At 53.6% G+C, this 21269-nt stretch overlaps 22 non-coding genes across 22 annotated transcripts; 7 read left to right on the top strand and 15 right to left on the bottom strand.

Moving 5' to 3' along the window:
* Positions 1-912: 912 nt before the first annotated feature.
* TRNAR-ACG (transfer RNA arginine (anticodon ACG)) lies at positions 913-985 on the bottom strand. Its single transcript has one exon. It is a non-coding gene; the product is annotated as a tRNA-Arg (tRNA).
* Positions 986-2283: 1298 nt separating this feature from the next.
* Positions 2284-2356, bottom strand: TRNAR-ACG (transfer RNA arginine (anticodon ACG)). Its single transcript has one exon. It is a non-coding gene; the product is annotated as a tRNA-Arg (tRNA).
* A 734-nt stretch (positions 2357-3090) lies between these two features.
* Positions 3091-3162, top strand: TRNAE-UUC (transfer RNA glutamic acid (anticodon UUC)). The gene has a single exon. It is a non-coding gene; the product is annotated as a tRNA-Glu (tRNA).
* Positions 3163-3667: 505 nt separating this feature from the next.
* Positions 3668-3740, bottom strand: TRNAR-ACG (transfer RNA arginine (anticodon ACG)). Its single transcript has one exon. It is a non-coding gene; the product is annotated as a tRNA-Arg (tRNA).
* Positions 3741-4474: 734 nt separating this feature from the next.
* TRNAE-UUC (transfer RNA glutamic acid (anticodon UUC)) lies at positions 4475-4546 on the top strand. The gene has a single exon. It is a non-coding gene; the product is annotated as a tRNA-Glu (tRNA).
* A 505-nt stretch (positions 4547-5051) lies between these two features.
* Positions 5052-5124, bottom strand: TRNAR-ACG (transfer RNA arginine (anticodon ACG)). Its single transcript has one exon. It is a non-coding gene; the product is annotated as a tRNA-Arg (tRNA).
* Positions 5125-6422: 1298 nt separating this feature from the next.
* Positions 6423-6495, bottom strand: TRNAR-ACG (transfer RNA arginine (anticodon ACG)). Its single transcript has one exon. It is a non-coding gene; the product is annotated as a tRNA-Arg (tRNA).
* Positions 6496-7801: 1306 nt separating this feature from the next.
* On the bottom strand, positions 7802-7874 carry TRNAR-ACG (transfer RNA arginine (anticodon ACG)). The gene has a single exon. It is a non-coding gene; the product is annotated as a tRNA-Arg (tRNA).
* A 734-nt stretch (positions 7875-8608) lies between these two features.
* TRNAE-UUC (transfer RNA glutamic acid (anticodon UUC)) lies at positions 8609-8680 on the top strand. Its single transcript has one exon. It is a non-coding gene; the product is annotated as a tRNA-Glu (tRNA).
* A 505-nt stretch (positions 8681-9185) lies between these two features.
* On the bottom strand, positions 9186-9258 carry TRNAR-ACG (transfer RNA arginine (anticodon ACG)). Its single transcript has one exon. It is a non-coding gene; the product is annotated as a tRNA-Arg (tRNA).
* A 734-nt stretch (positions 9259-9992) lies between these two features.
* Positions 9993-10064, top strand: TRNAE-UUC (transfer RNA glutamic acid (anticodon UUC)). Its single transcript has one exon. It is a non-coding gene; the product is annotated as a tRNA-Glu (tRNA).
* A 505-nt stretch (positions 10065-10569) lies between these two features.
* Positions 10570-10642, bottom strand: TRNAR-ACG (transfer RNA arginine (anticodon ACG)). The gene has a single exon. It is a non-coding gene; the product is annotated as a tRNA-Arg (tRNA).
* Positions 10643-11940: 1298 nt separating this feature from the next.
* Positions 11941-12013, bottom strand: TRNAR-ACG (transfer RNA arginine (anticodon ACG)). The gene has a single exon. It is a non-coding gene; the product is annotated as a tRNA-Arg (tRNA).
* Positions 12014-13319: 1306 nt separating this feature from the next.
* Positions 13320-13392, bottom strand: TRNAR-ACG (transfer RNA arginine (anticodon ACG)). The gene has a single exon. It is a non-coding gene; the product is annotated as a tRNA-Arg (tRNA).
* A 1298-nt stretch (positions 13393-14690) lies between these two features.
* On the bottom strand, positions 14691-14763 carry TRNAR-ACG (transfer RNA arginine (anticodon ACG)). Its single transcript has one exon. It is a non-coding gene; the product is annotated as a tRNA-Arg (tRNA).
* Positions 14764-15497: 734 nt separating this feature from the next.
* TRNAE-UUC (transfer RNA glutamic acid (anticodon UUC)) lies at positions 15498-15569 on the top strand. Its single transcript has one exon. It is a non-coding gene; the product is annotated as a tRNA-Glu (tRNA).
* A 505-nt stretch (positions 15570-16074) lies between these two features.
* Positions 16075-16147, bottom strand: TRNAR-ACG (transfer RNA arginine (anticodon ACG)). The gene has a single exon. It is a non-coding gene; the product is annotated as a tRNA-Arg (tRNA).
* A 734-nt stretch (positions 16148-16881) lies between these two features.
* On the top strand, positions 16882-16953 carry TRNAE-UUC (transfer RNA glutamic acid (anticodon UUC)). The gene has a single exon. It is a non-coding gene; the product is annotated as a tRNA-Glu (tRNA).
* Positions 16954-17458: 505 nt separating this feature from the next.
* TRNAR-ACG (transfer RNA arginine (anticodon ACG)) lies at positions 17459-17531 on the bottom strand. Its single transcript has one exon. It is a non-coding gene; the product is annotated as a tRNA-Arg (tRNA).
* A 1298-nt stretch (positions 17532-18829) lies between these two features.
* Positions 18830-18902, bottom strand: TRNAR-ACG (transfer RNA arginine (anticodon ACG)). Its single transcript has one exon. It is a non-coding gene; the product is annotated as a tRNA-Arg (tRNA).
* A 1306-nt stretch (positions 18903-20208) lies between these two features.
* TRNAR-ACG (transfer RNA arginine (anticodon ACG)) lies at positions 20209-20281 on the bottom strand. The gene has a single exon. It is a non-coding gene; the product is annotated as a tRNA-Arg (tRNA).
* A 734-nt stretch (positions 20282-21015) lies between these two features.
* TRNAE-UUC (transfer RNA glutamic acid (anticodon UUC)) lies at positions 21016-21087 on the top strand. The gene has a single exon. It is a non-coding gene; the product is annotated as a tRNA-Glu (tRNA).
* Positions 21088-21269: the final 182 nt, after the last annotated feature.

Genomic DNA, 21269 nt, shown 5'->3' with positions numbered 1-21269 from the left:
CGTGCCCCAGCACTCACGCGCCTCCGAGAGGAACTGCAGACTCTCTTGCCCATTTTAGCAAAAGGGGACCGTCCATCCCTGATAGGGCTCGAACCGCTGCCCTTGGTTCTTGCGTGTTCTCTCAAGCTAGTCATTTTTAGATTGGTCTTGGTATTGTGCTTTGCTTAGCCACTGTAAGCAATGACAGCTCAATACCAGAGCAGCGTAAAGCTTGATTTCTGCCACTGAAAGTGCATCTCGGTCATTTGCGTGGGACACCACCGGTCAAGCTTCTCAAGCATCCTGCCAGTGGTGGACCCATGGGGCACTGCTCTCAGGATCTCCATAACCTGCTTCTTGCTGACAGCCTCCCATATGGTCTAGCGGTTAGGATTCCTGGTTTTCACCCAGGCGGCCCGGTATGGGAAGACTAGCCTTTTCTACATAGAACTCCCGATTCCGTTTCTGTTGCATTTACATTTTGAGAAAAGCCTGAATTTCCCCACATTGTTTCCCTTGGGGCCCCGGCGGCCCCATGCAGTCTGTCCGTGTTTCAGGCTCCCGATTCCTCAGTATGAGGGCTGGACTTGCAAGAAGAAGGGCCGACTACAAGCGGCTTGGGTATGAGGTGCATACCAATGTCTGCGGCTTTCATACCCGAGATCTCGTCTGCACCCACCTTTGAGGCGTGACGTGTCCCCCGCACCCCCCGTCAAGAGAGCAACGGTGGGACCACATTTGGAAAACAGGCCGCCTTGCATTGAAACCGTTGCTGCAAGACGTTAAAGGCCAGAGGAAAGAAGGGCGCCCTGACAGACCGTCATTTCCGCTGACCTCGAGTGTTAAGCGTTCAGTACCTCGGCCAAGGCTAGGGAGAAGACAGAGACTACGCAATCACAATTGGGGTTAAATTAAAAACAAAACGCGCTTCCCCGAGCCAGGTAGGAGTCGAACCTACAATCTTCTGATCCGTAGTCAGACGCGTTATCCATTGCGCCACTGGCCCTCGTGGGTCTGCGCATACCCCTATCCTTCCACAAAAGGGAGGTGCTGTGCTTGCCCCCTCCCCACATTACACAGCTCTTTAGAAAATAATGCTACTCTTCATTTCGGAGCTGACTCTCAAGCCGCTTCATCTTCCAGTCCTATCTAGAAAGGAAGGCCCTGAAAAGTTGGCAGCAATTGCAAAGCAGGATTTGCCTTCATTTATTGGGGTTGGGGGGGTGGGGTCAATCGGTCAGGGGCTTACTTCCCCACACACTTCAGGAGCGCCACAGGGACTCTTCTCCAGCCTGCCAATAGGCTGCAGATATTTGCCCCCAGCCAATGCTGCACTTTGGGGGCAAGGGGCAGGTTTCAGGTGGCAAGACGGGCAGCAAAGGGTTAATGAGGCGTGCCCCAGCACTCACGCGCCTCCGAGAGGAACTGCAGACTCTCTTGCCCATTTTAGCAAAAGGGGACCGTCCATCCCTGATAGGGCTCGAACCGCTGCCCTTGGTTCTTGCGTGTTCTCTCAAGCTAGTCATTTTTAGATTGGTCTTGGTATTGTGCTTTGCTTAGCCACTGTAAGCAATGACAGCTCAATACCAGAGCAGCGTAAAGCTTGATTTCTGCCACTGAAAGTGCATCTCGGTCATTTGCGTGGGACACCACCGGTCAAGCTTCTCAAGCATCCTGCCAGTGGTGGACCCATGGGGCACTGCTCTCAGGATCTCCATAACCTGCTTCTTGCTGACAGCCTCCCATATGGTCTAGCGGTTAGGATTCCTGGTTTTCACCCAGGCGGCCCGGTATGGGAAGACTAGCCTTTTCTACATAGAACTCCCGATTCCGTTTCTGTTGCATTTACATTTTGAGAAAAGCCTGAATTTCCCCACATTGTTTCCCTTGGGGCCCCGGCGGCCCCATGCAGTCTGTCCGTGTTTCAGGCTCCCGATTCCTCAGTATGAGGGCTGGACTTGCAAGAAGAAGGGCCGACTACAAGCGGCTTGGGTATGAGGTGCATACCAATGTCTGCGGCTTTCATACCCGAGATCTCGTCTGCACCCACCTTTGAGGCGTGACGTGTCCCCCGCACCCCCCGTCAAGAGAGCAATGGTGGGACCACATTTGGAAAACAGGCCGCCTTGCATTGAAACCGTTGCTGCAAGACGTTAAAGGCCAGAGGAAAGAAGGGCGCCCTGACAGACCGTCATTTCCGCTGACCTCGAGTGTTAAGCGTTCAGTACCTCGGCCAAGGCTAGGGAGAAGACAGAGACTACGCAATCACAATTGGGGTTAAATTAAAAACAAAACGCGCTTCCCCGAGCCAGGTAGGAGTCGAACCTACAATCTTCTGATCCGTAGTCAGACGCGTTATCCATTGCGCCACTGGCCCTCGTGGGTCTGCGCATACCCCTATCCTTCCACAAAAGGGAGGTGCTGTGCTTGCCCCCTCCCCACATTACACAGCTCTTTAGAAAATAATGCTACTCTTCATTTCGGAGCTGACTCTCAAGCCGCTTCATCTTCCAGTCCTATCTAGAAAGGAAGGCCCTGAAAAGTTGGCAGCAATTGCAAAGCAGGATTTGCCTTCATTTATTGGGGTTGGGGGGGTGGGGTCAATCGGTCAGGGGCTTACTTCCCCACACACTTCAGGAGCGCCACAGGGACTCTTCTCCAGCCTGCCAATAGGCTGCAGATATTTGCCCCCAGCCAATGCTGCACTTTGGGGGCAAGGGGCAGGTTTCAGGTGGCAAGACGGGCAGCAAAGGGTTAATGAGGCGTGCCCCAGCACTCACGCGCCTCCGAGAGGAACTGCAGACTCTCTTGCCCATTTTAGCAAAAGGGGACCGTCCATCCCTGATAGGGCTCGAACCGCTGCCCTTGGTTCTTGCGTGTTCTCTCAAGCTAGTCATTTTTAGATTGGTCTTGGTATTGTGCTTTGCTTAGCCACTGTAAGCAATGACAGCTCAATACCAGAGCAGCGTAAAGCTTGATTTCTGCCACTGAAAGTGCATCTCGGTCATTTGCGTGGGACACCACCGGTCAAGCTTCTCAAGCATCCTGCCAGTGGTGGACCCATGGGGCACTGCTCTCAGGATCTCCATAACCTGCTTCTTGCTGACAGCCTCCCATATGGTCTAGCGGTTAGGATTCCTGGTTTTCACCCAGGCGGCCCGGGTTCGACTCCCGGTATGGGAAGACTAGCCTTTTCTACATAGAACTCCCGATTCCGTTTCTGTTGCATTTACATTTTGAGAAAAGCCTGAATTTCCCCACATTGTTTCCCTTGGGGCCCCGGCGGCCCCATGCAGTCTGTCCGTGTTTCAGGCTCCCGATTCCTCAGTATGAGGGCTGGACTTGCAAGAAGAAGGGCCGACTACAAGCGGCTTGGGTATGAGGTGCATACCAATGTCTGCGGCTTTCATACCCGAGATCTCGTCTGCACCCACCTTTGAGGCGTGACGTGTCCCCCGCACCCCCCGTCAAGAGAGCAACGGTGGGACCACATTTGGAAAACAGGCCGCCTTGCATTGAAACCGTTGCTGCAAGACGTTAAAGGCCAGAGGAAAGAAGGGCGCCCTGACAGACCGTCATTTCCGCTGACCTCGAGTGTTAAGCGTTCAGTACCTCGGCCAAGGCTAGGGAGAAGACAGAGACTACGCAATCACAATTGGGGTTAAATTAAAAACAAAACGCGCTTCCCCGAGCCAGGTAGGAGTCGAACCTACAATCTTCTGATCCGTAGTCAGACGCGTTATCCATTGCGCCACTGGCCCTCGTGGGTCTGCGCATACCCCTATCCTTCCACAAAAGGGAGGTGCTGTGCTTGCCCCCTCCCCACATTACACAGCTCTTTAGAAAATAATGCTACTCTTCATTTCGGAGCTGACTCTCAAGCCGCTTCATCTTCCAGTCCTATCTAGAAAGGAAGGCCCTGAAAAGTTGGCAGCAATTGCAAAGCAGGATTTGCCTTCATTTATTGGGGTTGGGGGGGTGGGGTCAATCGGTCAGGGGCTTACTTCCCCACACACTTCAGGAGCGCCACAGGGACTCTTCTCCAGCCTGCCAATAGGCTGCAGATATTTGCCCCCAGCCAATGCTGCACTTTGGGGGCAAGGGGCAGGTTTCAGGTGGCAAGACGGGCAGCAAAGGGTTAATGAGGCGTGCCCCAGCACTCACGCGCCTCCGAGAGGAACTGCAGACTCTCTTGCCCATTTTAGCAAAAGGGGACCGTCCATCCCTGATAGGGCTCGAACCGCTGCCCTTGGTTCTTGCGTGTTCTCTCAAGCTAGTCATTTTTAGATTGGTCTTGGTATTGTGCTTTGCTTAGCCACTGTAAGCAATGACAGCTCAATACCAGAGCAGCGTAAAGCTTGATTTCTGCCACTGAAAGTGCATCTCGGTCATTTGCGTGGGACACCACCGGTCAAGCTTCTCAAGCATCCTGCCAGTGGTGGACCCATGGGGCACTGCTCTCAGGATCTCCATAACCTGCTTCTTGCTGACAGCCTCCCATATGGTCTAGCGGTTAGGATTCCTGGTTTTCACCCAGGCGGCCCGGGTTCGACTCCCGGTATGGGAAGACTAGCCTTTTCTACATAGAACTCCCGATTCCGTTTCTGTTGCATTTACATTTTGAGAAAAGCCTGAATTTCCCCAAATTGTTTCCCTTGGGGCCCCGGCGGCCCCATGCAGTCTGTCCGTGTTTCAGGCTCCCGATTCCTCAGTATGAGGGCTGGACTTGCAAGAAGAAGGGCCGACTACAAGCGGCTTGGGTATGAGGTGCATACCAATGTCTGCGGCTTTCATACCCGAGATCTCGTCTGCACCCACCTTTGAGGCGTGACGTGTCCCCCGCACCCCCCGTCAAGAGAGCAACGGTGGGACCACATTTGGAAAACAGGCCGCCTTGCATTGAAACCGTTGCTGCAAGACGTTAAAGGCCAGAGGAAAGAAGGGCGCCCTGACAGACCGTCATTTCCGCTGACCTCGAGTGTTAAGCGTTCAGTACCTCGGCCAAGGCTAGGGAGAAGACAGAGACTACGCAATCACAATTGGGGTTAAATTAAAAACAAAACGCGCTTCCCCGAGCCAGGTAGGAGTCGAACCTACAATCTTCTGATCCGTAGTCAGACGCGTTATCCATTGCGCCACTGGCCCTCGTGGGTCTGCGCATACCCCTATCCTTCCACAAAAGGGAGGTGCTGTGCTTGCCCCCTCCCCACATTACACAGCTCTTTAGAAAATAATGCTACTCTTCATTTCGGAGCTGACTCTCAAGCCGCTTCATCTTCCAGTCCTATCTAGAAAGGAAGGCCCTGAAAAGTTGGCAGCAATTGCAAAGCAGGATTTGCCTCCATTTATTGGGGTTGGGGGGGTGGGGTCAATCGGTCAGGGGCTTACTTCCCCACACACTTCAGGAGCGCCACAGGGACTCTTCTCCAGCCTGCCAATAGGCTGCAGATATTTGCCCCCAGCCAATGCTGCACTTTGGGGGCAAGGGGCAGGTTTCAGGTGGCAAGACGGGCAGCAAAGGGTTAATGAGGCGTGCCCCAGCACTCACGCGCCTCCGAGAGGAACTGCAGACTCTCTTGCCCATTTTAGCAAAAGGGGACCGTCCATCCCTGATAGGGCTCGAACCGCTGCCCTTGGTTCTTGCGTGTTCTCTCAAGCTAGTCATTTTTAGATTGGTCTTGGTATTGTGCTTTGCTTAGCCACTGTAAGCAATGACAGCTCAATACCAGAGCAGCGTAAAGCTTGATTTCTGCCACTGAAAGTGCATCTCGGTCATTTGCGTGGGACACCACCGGTCAAGCTTCTCAAGCATCCTGCCAGTGGTGGACCCATGGGGCACTGCTCTCAGGATCTCCATAACCTGCTTCTTGCTGACAGCCTCCCATATGGTCTAGCGGTTAGGATTCCTGGTTTTCACCCAGGCGGCCCGGTATGGGAAGACTAGCCTTTTCTACATAGAACTCCCGATTCCGTTTCTGTTGCATTTACATTTTGAGAAAAGCCTGAATTTCCCCACATTGTTTCCCTTGGGGCCCCGGCGGCCCCATGCAGTCTGTCCGTGTTTCAGGCTCCCGATTCCTCAGTATGAGGGCTGGACTTGCAAGAAGAAGGGCCGACTACAAGCGGCTTGGGTATGAGGTGCATACCAATGTCTGCGGCTTTCATACCCGAGATCTCGTCTGCACCCACCTTTGAGGCGTGACGTGTCCCCCGCACCCCCCGTCAAGAGAGCAACGGTGGGACCACATTTGGAAAACAGGCCGCCTTGCATTGAAACCGTTGCTGCAAGACGTTAAAGGCCAGAGGAAAGAAGGGCGCCCTGACAGACCGTCATTTCCGCTGACCTCGAGTGTTAAGCGTTCAGTACCTCGGCCAAGGCTAGGGAGAAGACAGAGACTACGCAATCACAATTGGGGTTAAATTAAAAACAAAACGCGCTTCCCCGAGCCAGGTAGGAGTCGAACCTACAATCTTCTGATCCGTAGTCAGACGCGTTATCCATTGCGCCACTGGCCCTCGTGGGTCTGCGCATACCCCTATCCTTCCACAAAAGGGAGGTGCTGTGCTTGCCCCCTCCCCACATTACACAGCTCTTTAGAAAATAATGCTACTCTTCATTTCGGAGCTGACTCTCAAGCCGCTTCATCTTCCAGTCCTATCTAGAAAGGAAGGCCCTGAAAAGTTGGCAGCAATTGCAAAGCAGGATTTGCCTTCATTTATTGGGGTTGGGGGGGTGGGGTCAATCGGTCAGGGGCTTACTTCCCCACACACTTCAGGAGCGCCACAGGGACTCTTCTCCAGCCTGCCAATAGGCTGCAGATATTTGCCCCCAGCCAATGCTGCACTTTGGGGGCAAGGGGCAGGTTTCAGGTGGCAAGACGGGCAGCAAAGGGTTAATGAGGCGTGCCCCAGCACTCACGCGCCTCCGAGAGGAACTGCAGACTCTCTTGCCCATTTTAGCAAAAGGTGACCGTCCATCCCTGATAGGGCTCGAACCGCTGCCCTTGGTTCTTGCGTGTTCTCTCAAGCTAGTCATTTTTAGATTGGTCTTGGTATTGTGCTTTGCTTAGCCACTGTAAGCAATGACAGCTCAATACCAGAGCAGCGTAAAGCTTGATTTCTGCCACTGAAAGTGCATCTCGGTCATTTGCGTGGGACACCACCGGTCAAGCTTCTCAAGCATCCTGCCAGTGGTGGACCCATGGGGCACTGCTCTCAGGATCTCCATAACCTGCTTCTTGCTGACAGCCTCCCATATGGTCTAGCGGTTAGGATTCCTGGTTTTCACCCAGGCGGCCCGGACTCCCGGTATGGGAAGACTAGCCTTTTCTACATAGAACTCCCGATTCCGTTTCTGTTGCATTTACATTTTGAGAAAAGCCTGAATTTCCCCACATTGTTTCCCTTGGGGCCCCGGCGGCCCCATGCAGTCTGTCCGTGTTTCAGGCTCCCGATTCCTCAGTATGAGGGCTGGACTTGCAAGAAGAAGGGCCGACTACAAGCGGCTTGGGTATGAGGTGCATACCAATGTCTGCGGCTTTCATACCCGAGATCTCGTCTGCACCCACCTTTGAGGCGTGACGTGTCCCCCGCACCCCCCGTCAAGAGAGCAACGGTGGGACCACATTTGGAAAACAGGCCGCCTTGCATTGAAACCGTTGCTGCAAGACGTTAAAGGCCAGAGGAAAGAAGGGCGCCCTGACAGACCGTCATTTCCGCTGACCTCGAGTGTTAAGCGTTCAGTACCTCGGCCAAGGCTAGGGAGAAGACAGAGACTACGCAATCACAATTGGGGTTAAATTAAAAACAAAACGCGCTTCCCCGAGCCAGTTAGGAGTCGAACCTACAATCTTCTGATCCGTAGTCAGACGCGTTATCCATTGCGCCACTGGCCCTCGTGGGTCTGCGCATACCCCTATCCTTCCACAAAAGGGAGGTACTGTGCTTGCCCCCTCCCCACATTACACAGCTCTTTAGAAAATAATGCTACTCTTCATTTCGGAGCTGACTCTCAAGCCGCTTCATCTTCCAGTCCTATCTAGAAAGGAAGGCCCTGAAAAGTTGGCAGCAATTGCAAAGCAGGATTTGCCTTCATTTATTGGGGTTGGGGGGGTGGGGTCAATCGGTCAGGGGCTTACTTCCCCACACACTTCAGGAGCGCCACAGGGACTCTTCTCAAGCCTGCCAATAGGCTGCAGATATTTGCCCCCAGCCAATGCTGCACTTTGGGGGCAAGGGGCAGGTTTCAGGTGGCAAGACGGGCAGCAAAGGGTTAATGAGGCGTGCCCCAGCACTCACGCGCCTCCGAGAGGAACTGCAGACTCTCTTGCCCATTTTAGCAAAAGGGGACCGTCCATCCCTGATAGGGCTCGAACCGCTGCCCTTGGTTCTTGCGTGTTCTCTCAAGCTAGTCATTTTTAGATTGGTCTTGGTATTGTGCTTTGCTTAGCCACTGTAAGCAATGACAGCTCAATACCAGAGCAGCGTAAAGCTTGATTTCTGCCACTGAAAGTGCATCTCGGTCATTTGCGTGGGACACCACCGGTCAAGCTTCTCAAGCATCCTGCCAGTGGTGGACCCATGGGGCACTGCTCTCAGGATCTCCATAACCTGCTTCTTGCTGACAGCCTCCCATATGGTCTAGCGGTTAGGATTCCTGGTTTTCACCCAGGCGGCCCGGGTTCGACTCCCGGTATGGGAAGACTAGCCTTTTCTACATAGAACTCCCGATTCCGTTTCTGTTGCATTTACATTTTGAGAAAAGCCTGAATTTCCCCACATTGTTTCCCTTGGGGCCCCGGCGGCCCCATGCAGTCTGTCCGTGTTTCAGGCTCCCGATTCCTCAGTATGAGGGCTGGACTTGCAAGAAGAAGGGCCGACTACAAGCGGCTTGGGTATGAGGTGCATACCAATGTCTGCGGCTTTCATACCCGAGATCTCGTCTGCACCCACCTTTGAGGCGTGACGTGTCCCCCGCACCCCCCGTCAAGAGAGCAACGGTGGGACCACATTTGGAAAACAGGCCGCCTTGCATTGAAACCGTTGCTGCAAGACGTTAAAGGCCAGAGGAAAGAAGGGCGCCCTGACAGACCGTCATTTCCGCTGACCTCGAGTGTTAAGCGTTCAGTACCTCGGCCAAGGCTAGGGAGAAGACAGAGACTACGCAATCACAATTGGGGTTAAATTAAAAACAAAACGCGCTTCCCCGAGCCAGGTAGGAGTCGAACCTACAATCTTCTGATCCGTAGTCAGACGCGTTATCCATTGCGCCACTGGCCCTCGTGGGTCTGCGCATACCCCTATCCTTCCACAAAAGGGAGGTGCTGTGCTTGCCCCCTCCCCACATTACACAGCTCTTTAGAAAATAATGCTACTCTTCATTTCGGAGCTGACTCTCAAGCCGCTTCATCTTCCAGTCCTATCTAGAAAGGAAGGCCCTGAAAAGTTGGCAGCAATTGCAAAGCAGGATTTGCCTTCATTTATTGGGGTTGGGGGGGTGGGGTCAATCGGTCAGGGGTTTACTTCCCCACACACTTCAGGAGCGCCACAGGGACTCTTCTCCAGCCTGCCAATAGGCTGCAGATATTTGCCCCCAGCCAATGCTGCACTTTGGGGGCAAGGGGCAGGTTTCAGGTGGCAAGACGGGCAGCAAAGGGTTAATGAGGCGTGCCCCAGCACTCACGCGCCTCCGAGAGGAACTGCAGACTCTCTTGCCCATTTTAGCAAAAGGGGACCGTCCATCCCTGATAGGGCTCGAACCGCTGCCCTTGGTTCTTGCGTGTTCTCTCAAGCTAGTCATTTTTAGATTGGTCTTGGTATTGTGCTTTGCTTAGCCACTGTAAGCAATGACAGCTCAATACCAGAGCAGCGTAAAGCTTGATTTCTGCCACTGAAAGTGCATCTCGGTCATTTGCGTGGGACACCACCGGTCAAGCTTCTCAAGCATCCTGCCAGTGGTGGACCCATGGGGCACTGCTCTCAGGATCTCCATAACCTGCTTCTTGCTGACAGCCTCCCATATGGTCTAGCGGTTAGGATTCCTGGTTTTCACCCAGGCGGCCCGGGTTCGACTCCCGGTATGGGAAGACTAGCCTTTTCTACATAGAACTCCCGATTCCGTTTCTGTCGCATTTACATTTTGAGAAAAGCCTGAATTTCCCCACATTGTTTCCCTTGGGGCCCCGGCGGCCCCATGCAGTCTGTCCGTGTTTCAGGCTCCCGATTCCTCAGTATGAGGGCTGGACTTGCAAGAAGAAGGGCCGACTACAAGCGGCTTGGGTATGAGGTGCATACCAATGTCTGCGGCTTTCATACCCGAGATCTCGTCTGCACCCACCTTTGAGGCGTGACGTGTCCCCCGCACCCCCCGTCAAGAGAGCAACGGTGGGACCACATTTGGAAAACAGGCCGCCTTGCATTGAAACCGTTGCTGCAAGACGTTAAAGGCCAGAGGAAAGAAGGGCGCCCTGACAGACCGTCATTTCCGCTGACCTCGAGTGTTAAGCGTTCAGTACCTCGGCCAAGGCTAGGGAGAAGACAGAGACTACGCAATCACAATTGGGGTTAAATTAAAAACAAAACGCGCTTCCCCGAGCCAGGTAGGAGTCGAACCTACAATCTTCTGATCCGTAGTCAGACGCGTTATCCATTGCGCCACTGGCCCTCGTGGGTCTGCGCATACCCCTATCCTTCCACAAAAGGGAGGTGCTGTGCTTGCCCCCTCCCCACATTACACAGCTCTTTAGAAAATAATGCTACTCTTCATTTCGGAGCTGACTCTCAAGCCGCTTCATCTTCCAGTCCTATCTAGAAAGGAAGGCCCTGAAAAGTTGGCAGCAATTGCAAAGCAGGATTTGCCTCCATTTATTGGGGTTGGGGGGGTGGGGTCAATCGGTCAGGGGCTTACTTCCCCACACACTTCAGGAGCGCCACAGGGACTCTTCTCCAGCCTGCCAATAGGCTGCAGATATTTGCCCCCAGCCAATGCTGCACTTTGGGGGCAAGGGGCAGGTTTCAGGTGGCAAGACGGGCAGCAAAGGGTTAATGAGGCGTGCCCCAGCACTCACGCGCCTCCGAGAGGAACTGCAGACTCTCTTGCCCATTTTAGCAAAAGGGGACCGTCCATCCCTGATAGGGCTCGAACCGCTGCCCTTGGTTCTTGCGTGTTCTCTCAAGCTAGTCATTTTTAGATTGGTCTTGGTATTGTGCTTTGCTTAGCCACTGTAAGCAATGACAGCTCAATACCAGAGCAGCGTAAAGCTTGATTTCTGCCACTGAAAGTGCATCTCGGTCATTTGCGTGGGACACCACCGGTCAAGCTTCTCAAGCATCCTGCCAGTGGTGGACCCATGGGGCACTGCTCTCAGGATCTCCATAACCTGCTTCTTGCTGACAGCCTCCCATATGGTCTAGCGGTTAGGATTCCTGGTTTTCACCCAGGCGGCCCGGTATGGGAAGACTAGCCTTTTCTACATAGAACTCCCGATTCCGTTTCTGTTGCATTTACATTTTGAGAAAAGCCTGAATTTCCCCACATTGTTTCCCTTGGGGCCCCGGCGGCCCCATGCAGTCTGTCCGTGTTTCAGGCTCCCGATTCCTCAGTATGAGGGCTGGACTTGCAAGAAGAAGGGCCGACTACAAGCGGCTTGGGTATGAGGTGCATACCAATGTCTGCGGCTTTCATACCCGAGATCTCGTCTGCACCCACCTTTGAGGCGTGACGTGTCCCCCGCACCCCCCGTCAAGAGAGCAACGGTGGGACTACATTTGGAAAACAGGCCGCCTTGCATTGAAACCGTTGCTGCAAGACGTTAAAGGCCAGAGGAAAGAAGGGCGCCCTGACAGACCGTCATTTCCGCTGACCTCGAGTGTTAAGCGTTCAGTACCTCGGCCAAGGCTAGGGAGAAGACAGAGACTACGCAATCACAATTGGGGTTAAATTAAAAACAAAACGCGCTTCCCCGAGCCAGGTAGGAGTCGAACCTACAATCTTCTGATCCGTAGTCAGACGCGTTATCCATTGCGCCACTGGCCCTCGTGGGTCTGCGCATACCCCTATCCTTCCACAAAAGGGAGGTGCTGTGCTTGCCCCCTCCCCACATTACACAGCTCTTTAGAAAATAATGCTACTCTTCATTTCGGAGCTGACTCTCAAGCCGCTTCATCTTCCAGTCCTATCTAGAAAGGAAGGCCCTGAAAAGTTGGCAGCAATTGCAAAGCAGGATTTGCCTTCATTTATTGGGGTTGGGGGGGTGGGGTCAATCGGTCAGGGGCTTACTTCCCCACACACTTCAGGAGCGCCACAGGGACTCTTCTCCAGCCTGCCAATAGGCTGCAGATATTTGCCCCCAGCCAATGCTGCACTTTGGGGGCAAGGGGCAGGTTTCAGGTGGCAAGACGGGCAGCAAAGGGTTAATGAGGCGTGCCCCAGCACTCACGCGCCTCCGAGAGGAACTGCAGACTCTCTTGCCCATTTTAGCAAAAGGGGACCGTCCATCCCTGATAGGGCTCGAACCGCTGCCCTTGGTTCTTGCGTGTTCTCTCAAGCTAGTCATTTTTAGATTGGTCTTGGTATTGTGCTTTGCTTAGCCACTGTAAGCAATGACAGCTCAATACCAGAGCAGCGTAAAGCTTGATTTCTGCCACTGAAAGTGCATCTCGGTCATTTGCGTGGGACACCACCAGTCAAGCTTCTCAAGCATCCTGCCAGTGGTGGACCCATGGGGCACTGCTCTCAGGATCTCCATAACCTGCTTCTTGCTGACAGCCTCCCATATGGTCTAGCGGTTAGGATTCCTGGTTTTCACCCAGGCGGCCCGGACTCCCGGTATGGGAAGACTAGCCTTTTCTACATAGAACTCCCGATTCCGTTTCTGTTGCATTTACATTTTGAGAAAAGCCTGAATTTCCCCACATTGTTTCCCTTGGGGCCCCGGCGGCCCCATGCAGTCTGTCCGTGTTTCAGGCTCCCGATTCCTCAGTATGAGGGCTGGACTTGCAAGAAGAAGGGCCGACTACAAGCGGCTTGGGTATGAGGTGCATACCAATGTCTGCGGCTTTCATACCCGAGATCTCGTCTGCACCCACCTTTGAGGCGTGACGTGTCCCCCGCACCCCCCGTCAAGAGAGCAACGGTGGGACCACATTTGGAAAACAGGCCGCCTTGCATTGAAACCGTTGCTGCAAGACGTTAAAGGCCAGAGGAAAGAAGGGCGCCCTGACAGACCGTCATTTCCGCTGACCTCGAGTGTTAAGCGTTCAGTACCTCGGCCAAGGCTAGGGAGAAGACAGAGACTACGCAATCACAATTGGGGTTAAATTAAAAACAAAACGCGCTTCCCCGAGCCAGGTAGGAGTCGAACCTACAATCTTCTGATCCGTAGTCAGACGCGTTATCCATTGCGCCACTGGCCCTCGTGGGTCTGCGCATACCCCTATCCTTCCACAAAAGGGAGGTACTGTGCTTGCCCCCTCCCCACATTACACAGCTCTTTAGAAAATAATGCTACTCTTCATTTCGGAGCTGACTCTCAAGCCGCTTCATCTTCCAGTCCTATCTAGAAAGGAAGGCCCTGAAAAGTTGGCAGCAATTGCAAAGCAGGATTTGCCTTCATTTATTGGGGTTGGGGGGGTGGGGTCAATCGGTCAGGGGCTTACTTCCCCACACACTTCAGGAGCGCCACAGGGACTCTTCTCCAGCCTGCCAATAGGCTGCAGATATTTGCCCCCAGCCAATGCTGCACTTTGGGGGCAAGGGGCAGGTTTCAGGTGGCAAGACGGGCAGCAAAGGGTTAATGAGGCGTGCCCCAGCACTCACGCGCCTCCGAGAGGAACTGCAGACTCTCTTGCCCATTTTAGCAAAAGGGGACCGTCCATCCCTGATAGGGCTCGAACCGCTGCCCTTGGTTCTTGCGTGTTCTCTCAAGCTAGTCATTTTTAGATTGGTCTTGGTATTGTGCTTTGCTTAGCCACTGTAAGCAATGACAGCTCAATACCAGAGCAGCGTAAAGCTTGATTTCTGCCACTGAAAGTGCATCTCGGTCATTTGCGTGGGACACCACCGGTCAAGCTTCTCAAGCATCCTGCCAGTGGTGGACCCATGGGGCACTGCTCTCAGGATCTCCATAACCTGCTTCTTGCTGACAGCCTCCCATATGGTCTAGCGGTTAGGATTCCTGGTTTTCACCCAGGCGGCCCGGTATGGGAAGACTAGCCTTTTCTACATAGAACTCCCGATTCCGTTTCTGTTGCATTTACATTTTGAGAAAAGCCTGAATTTCCCCACATTGTTTCCCTTGGGGCCCCGGCGGCCCCATGCAGTCTGTCCGTGTTTCAGGCTCCCGATTCCTCAGTATGAGGGCTGGACTTGCAAGAAGAAGGGCCGACTACAAGCGGCTTGGGTATGAGGTGCATACCAATGTCTGCGGCTTTCATACCCGAGATCTCGTCTGCACCCACCTTTGAGGCGTGACGTGTCCCCCGCACCCCCCGTCAAGAGAGCAACGGTGGGACCACATTTGGAAAACAGGCCGCCTTGCATTGAAACCGTTGCTGCAAGACGTTAAAGGCCAGAGGAAAGAAGGGCGCCCTGACAGACCGTCATTTCCGCTGACCTCGAGTGTTAAGCGTTCAGTACCTCGGCCAAGGCTAGGGAGAAGACAGAGACTACGCAATCACAATTGGGGTTAAATTAAAAACAAAACGCGCTTCCCCGAGCCAGGTAGGAGTCGAACCTACAATCTTCTGATCCGTAGTCAGACGCGTTATCCATTGCGCCACTGGCCCTCGTGGGTCTGCGCATACCCCTATCCTTCCACAAAAGGGAGGTGCTGTGCTTGCCCCCTCCCCACATTACACAGCTCTTTAGAAAATAATGCTACTCTTCATTTCGGAGCTGACTCTCAAGCCGCTTCATCTTCCAGTCCTATCTAGAAAGGAAGGCCCTGAAAAGTTGGCAGCAATTGCAAAGCAGGATTTGCCTTCATTTATTGGGGTTGGGGGGGTGGGGTCAATCGGTCAGGGGCTTACTTCCCCACACACTTCAGGAGCGCCACAGGGACTCTTCTCCAGCCTGCCAATAGGCTGCAGATATTTGCCCCCAGCCAATGCTGCACTTTGGGGGCAAGGGGCAGGTTTCAGGTGGCAAGACGGGCAGCAAAGGGTTAATGAGGCGTGCCCCAGCACTCACGCGCCTCCGAGAGGAACTGCAGACTCTCTTGCCCATTTTAGCAAAAGGGGACCGTCCATCCCTGATAGGGCTCGAACCGCTGCCCTTGGTTCTTGCGTGTTCTCTCAAGCTAGTCATTTTTAGATTGGTCTTGGTATTGTGCTTTGCTTAGCCACTGTAAGCAATGACAGCTCAATACCAGAGCAGCGTAAAGCTTGATTTCTGCCACTGAAAGTGCATCTCGGTCATTTGCGTGGGACACCACCGGTCAAGCTTCTCAAGCATCCTGCCAGTGGTGGACCCATGGGGCACTGCTCTCAGGATCTCCATAACCTGCTTCTTGCTGACAGCCTCCCATATGGTCTAGCGGTTAGGATTCCTGGTTTTCACCCAGGCGGCCCGGGTTCGACTCCCGGTATGGGAAGACTAGCCTTTTCTACATAGAACTCCCGATTCCGTTTCTGTTGCATTTACATTTTGAGAAAAGCCTGAATTTCCCCACATTGTTTCCCTTGGGGCCCCGGCGGCCCCATGCAGTCTGTCCGTGTTTCAGGCTCCCGATTCCTCAGTATGAGGGCTGGACTTGCAAGAAGAAGGGCCGACTACAAGCGGCTTGGGTATGAGGTGCATACCAATGTCTGCGGCTTTCATACCCGAGATCTCGTCTGCACCCACCTTTGAGGCGTGACGTGTCCCCCGCACCCCCCGTCAAGAGAGCAACGGTGGGACCACATTTGGAAAACAGGCCGCCTTGCATTGAAACCGTTGCTGCAAGACGTTAAAGGCCAGAGGAAAGAAGGGCGCCCTGACAGACCGTCATTTCCGCTGACCTCGAGTGTTAAGCGTTCAGTACCTCGGCCAAGGCTAGGGAGAAGACAGAGACTACGCAATCACAATTGGGGTTAAATTAAAAACAAAACGCGCTTCCCCGAGCCAGGTAGGAGTCGAACCTACAATCTTCTGATCCGTAGTCAGACGCGTTATCCATTGCGCCACTGGCCCTCGTGGGTCTGTGCATACCCCTATCCTTCCACAAAAGGGAGGTGCTGTGCTTGCCCCCTCCCCACATTACACAGCTCTTTAGAAAATAATGCTACTCTTCATTTCGGAGCTGACTCTCAAGCCGCTTCATCTTCCAGTCCTATCTAGAAAGGAAGGCCCTGAAAAGTTGGCAGCAATTGCAAAGCAGGATTTGCCTTCATTTATTGGGGTTGGGGGGGTGGGGTCAATCGGTCAGGGGCTTACTTCCCCACACACTTCAGGAGCGCCACAGGGACTCTTCTCCAGCCTGCCAATAGGCTGCAGATATTTGCCCCCAGCCAATGCTGCACTTTGGGGGCAAGGGGCAGGTTTCAGGTGGCAAGACGGGCAGCAAAGGGTTAATGAGGCGTGCCCCAGCACTCACGCGCCTCCGAGAGGAACTGCAGACTCTCTTGCCCATTTTAGCAAAAGGGGACCGTCCATCCCTGATAGGGCTCGAACCGCTGCCCTTGGTTCTTGCGTGTTCTCTCAAGCTAGTCATTTTTAGATTGGTCTTGGTATTGTGCTTTGCTTAGCCACTGTAAGCAATGACAGCTCAATACCAGAGCAGCGTAAAGCTTGATTTCTGCCACTGAAAGTGCATCTCGGTCATTTGCGTGGGACACCACCGGTCAAGCTTCTCAAGCATCCTGCCAGTGGTGGACCCATGGGGCACTGCTCTCAGGATCTCCATAACCTGCTTCTTGCTGACAGCCTCCCATATGGTCTAGCGGTTAGGATTCCTGGTTTTCACCCAGGCGGCCCGGGTTCGACTCCCGGTATGGGAAGACTAGCCTTTTCTACATAGAACTCCCGATTCCGTTTCTGTTGCATTTACATTTTGAGAAAAGCCTGAATTTCCCCACATTGTTTCCCTTGGGGCCCCGGCGGCCCCATGCAGTCTGTCCGTGTTTCAGGCTCCCGATTCCTCAGTATGAGGGCTGGACTTGCAAGAAGAAGGGCCGACTACAAGCGGCTTGGGTATGAGGTGCATACCAATGTCTGCAGCTTTCATACCCGAGATCTCGTCTGCACCCACCTTTGAGGCGTGACGTGTCCCCCGCACCCCCCGTCAAGAGAGCAACGGTGGGACCACATTTGGAAAACAGGCCGCCTTGCATTGAAACCGTTGCTGCAAGACGTTAAAGGCCAGAGGAAAGAAGGGCGCCCTGACAGACCGTCATTTCCGCTGACCTCGAGTGTTAAGCGTTCAGTACCTCGGCCAAGGCTAGGGAGAAGACAGAGACTACGCAATCACAATTGGGGTTAAATTAAAAACAAAACGCGCTTCCCCGAGCCAGGTAGGAGTCGAACCTACAATCTTCTGATCCGTAGTCAGACGCGTTATCCATTGCGCCACTGGCCCTCGTGGGTCTGCGCATACCCCTATCCTTCCACAAAAGGGAGGTGCTGTGCTTGCCCCCTCCCCACATTACACAGCTCTTTAGAAAATAATGCTACTCTTCATTTCGGAGCTGACTCTCAAGCCGCTTCATCTTCCAGTCCTATCTAGAAAGGAAGGCCCTGAAAAGTTGGCAGCAATTGCAAAGCAGGATTTGCCTCCATTTATTGGGGTTGGGGGGGTGGGGTCAATCGGTCAGGGGCTTACTTCCCCACACACTTCAGGAGCGCCACAGGGACTCTTCTCCAGCCTGCCAATAGGCTGCAGATATTTGCCCCCAGCCAATGCTGCACTTTGGGGGCAAGGGGCAGGTTTCAGGTGGCAAGACGGGCAGCAAAGGGTTAATGAGGCGTGCCCCAGCACTCACGCGCCTCCGAGAGGAACTGCAGACTCTCTTGCCCATTTTAGCAAAAGGGGACCGTCCATCCCTGATAGGGCTCGAACCGCTGCCCTTGGTTCTTGCGTGTTCTCTCAAGCTAGTCATTTTTAGATTGGTCTTGGTATTGTGCTTTGCTTAGCCACTGTAAGCAATGACAGCTCAATACCAGAGCAGCGTAAAGCTTGATTTCTGCCACTGAAAGTGCATCTCGGTCATTTGCGTGGGACACCACCGGTCAAGCTTCTCAAGCATCCTGCCAGTGGTGGACCCATGGGGCACTGCTCTCAGGATCTCCATAACCTGCTTCTTGCTGACAGCCTCCCATATGGTCTAGCGGTTAGGATTCCTGGTTTTCACCCAGGCGGCCCGGTATGGGAAGACTAGCCTTTTCTACATAGAACTCCCGATTCCGTTTCTGTTGCATTTACATTTTGAGAAAAGCCTGAATTTCCCCACATTGTTTCCCTTGGGGCCCCGGCGGCCCCATGCAGTCTGTCCGTGTTTCAGGCTCCCGATTCCTCAGTATGAGGGCTGGACTTGCAAGAAGAAGGGCCGACTACAAGCGGCTTGGGTATGAGGTGCATACCAATGTCTGCGGCTTTCATACCCGAGATCTCGTCTGCACCCACCTTTGAGGCGTGACGTGTCCCCCGCACCCCCCGTCAAGAGAGCAACGGTGGGACCACATTTGGAAAACAGGCCGCCTTGCATTGAAACCGTTGCTGCAAGACGTTAAAGGCCAGAGGAAAGAAGGGCGCCCTGACAGACCGTCATTTCCGCTGACCTCGAGTGTTAAGCGTTCAGTACCTCGGCCAAGGCTAGGGAGAAGACAGAGACTACGCAATCACAATTGGGGTTAAATTAAAAACAAAACGCGCTTCCCCGAGCCAGGTAGGAGTCGAACCTACAATCTTCTGATCCGTAGTCAGACGCGTTATCCATTGCGCCACTGGCCCTCGTGGGTCTGCGCATACCCCTATCCTTCCACAAAAGGGAGGTGCTGTGCTTGCCCCCTCCCCACATTACACAGCTCTTTAGAAAATAATGCTACTCTTCATTTCGGAGCTGACTCTCAAGCCGCTTCATCTTCCAGTCCTATCTAGAAAGGAAGGCCCTGAAAAGTTGGCAGCAATTGCAAAGCAGGATTTGCCTTCATTTATTGGGGTTGGGGGGGTGGGGTCAATCGGTCAGGGGCTTACTTCCCCACACACTTCAGGAGCGCCACAGGGACTCTTCTCCAGCCTGCCAATAGGCTGCAGATATTTGCCCCCAGCCAATGCTGCACTTTGGGGGCAAGGGGCAGGTTTCAGGTGGCAAGACGGGCAGCAAAGGGTTAATGAGGCGTGCCCCAGCACTCACGCGCCTCCGAGAGGAACTGCAGACTCTCTTGCCCATTTTAGCAAAAGGGGACCGTCCATCCCTGATAGGGCTCGAACCGCTGCCCTTGGTTCTTGCGTGTTCTCTCAAGCTAGTCATTTTTAGATTGGTCTTGGTATTGTGCTTTGCTTAGCCACTGTAAGCAATGACAGCTCAATACCAGAGCAGCGTAAAGCTTGATTTCTGCCACTGAAAGTGCATCTCGGTCATTTGCGTGGGACACCACCGGTCAAGCTTCTCAAGCATCCTGCCAGTGGTGGACCCATGGGGCACTGCTCTCAGGATCTCCATAACCTGCTTCTTGCTGACAGCCTCCCATATGGTCTAGCGGTTAGGATTCCTGGTTTTCACCCAGGCGGCCCGGACTCCCGGTATGGGAAGACTAGCCTTTTCTACATAGAACTCCCGATTCCGTTTCTGTTGCATTTACATTTTGAGAAAAGCCTGAATTTCCCCACATTGTTTCCCTTGGGGCCCCGGCGGCCCCATGCAGTCTGTCCGTGTTTCAGGCTCCCGATTCCTCAGTATGAGGGCTGGACTTGCAAGAAGAAGGGCCGACTACAAGCGGCTTGGGTATGAGGTGCATACCAATGTCTGCGGCTTTCATACCCGAGATCTCGTCTGCACCCACCTTTGAGGCGTGACGTGTCCCCCGCACCCCCCGTCAAGAGAGCAACGGTGGGACCACATTTGGAAAACAGGCCGCCTTGCATTGAAACCGTTGCTGCAAGACGTTAAAGGCCAGAGGAAAGAAGGGCGCCCTGACAGACCGTCATTTCCGCTGACCTCGAGTGTTAAGCGTTCAGTACCTCGGCCAAGGCTAGGGAGAAGACAGAGACTACGCAATCACAATTGGGGTTAAATTAAAAACAAAACGCGCTTCCCCGAGCCAGGTAGGAGTCAAACCTACAATCTTCTGATCCGTAGTCAGACGCGTTATCCATTGCGCCACTGGCCCTCGTGGGTCTGCGCATACCCCTATCCTTCCACAAAAGGGAGGTACTGTGCTTGCCCCCTCCCCACATTACACAGCTCTTTAGAAAATAATGCTACTCTTCATTTCGGAGCTGACTCTCAAGCCGCTTCATCTTCCAGTCCTATCTAGAAAGGAAGGCCCTGAAAAGTTGGCAGCAATTGCAAAGCAGGATTTGCCTTCATTTATTGGGGTTGGGGGGGTGGGGTCAATCGGTCAGGGGCTTACTTCCCCACACACTTCAGGAGCGCCACAGGGACTCTTCTCAAGCCTGCCAATAGGCTGCAGATATTTGCCCCCAGCCAATGCTGCACTTTGGGGGCAAGGGGCAGGTTTCAGGTGGCAAGACGGGCAGCAAAGGGTTAATGAGGCGTGCCCCAGCACTCACGCGCCTCCGAGAGGAACTGCAGACTCTCTTGCCCATTTTAGCAAAAGGGGACCGTCCATCCCTGATAGGGCTCGAACCGCTGCCCTTGGTTCTTGCGTGTTCTCTCAAGCTAGTCATTTTTAGATTGGTCTTGGTATTGTGCTTTGCTTAGCCACTGTAAGCAATGACAGCTCAATACCAGAGCAGCGTAAAGCTTGATTTCTGCCACTGAAAGTGCATCTCGGTCATTTGCGTGGGACACCACCGGTCAAGCTTCTCAAGCATCCTGCCAGTGGTGGACCCATGGGGCACTGCTCTCAGGATCTCCATAACCTGCTTCTTGCTGACAGCCTCCCATATGGTCTAGCGGTTAGGATTCCTGGTTTTCACCCAGGCGGCCCGGGTTCGACTCCCGGTATGGGAAGACTAGCCTTTTCTACATAGAACTCCCGATTCCGTTTCTGTTGCATTTACATTTTGAGAAAAGCCTGAATTTCCCCACATTGTTTCCCTTGGGGCCCCGGCGGCCCCATGCAGTCTGTCCGTGTTTCAGGCTCCCGATTCCTCAGTATGAGGGCTGGACTTGCAAGAAGAAGGGCCGACTAC

This window comes from Ambystoma mexicanum, chromosome 4p (assembly GCF_040938575.1).
Source record: "Ambystoma mexicanum isolate Mex_15411 chromosome 4p, UKY_AmexF1_1, whole genome shotgun sequence".
Classification (NCBI taxonomy): Eukaryota; Metazoa; Chordata; class Amphibia; order Caudata; family Ambystomatidae; genus Ambystoma; species Ambystoma mexicanum.
Note: the sequence above shows the minus strand (reverse complement) of the source record. Positions and strands in the feature narration are given on the sequence as shown.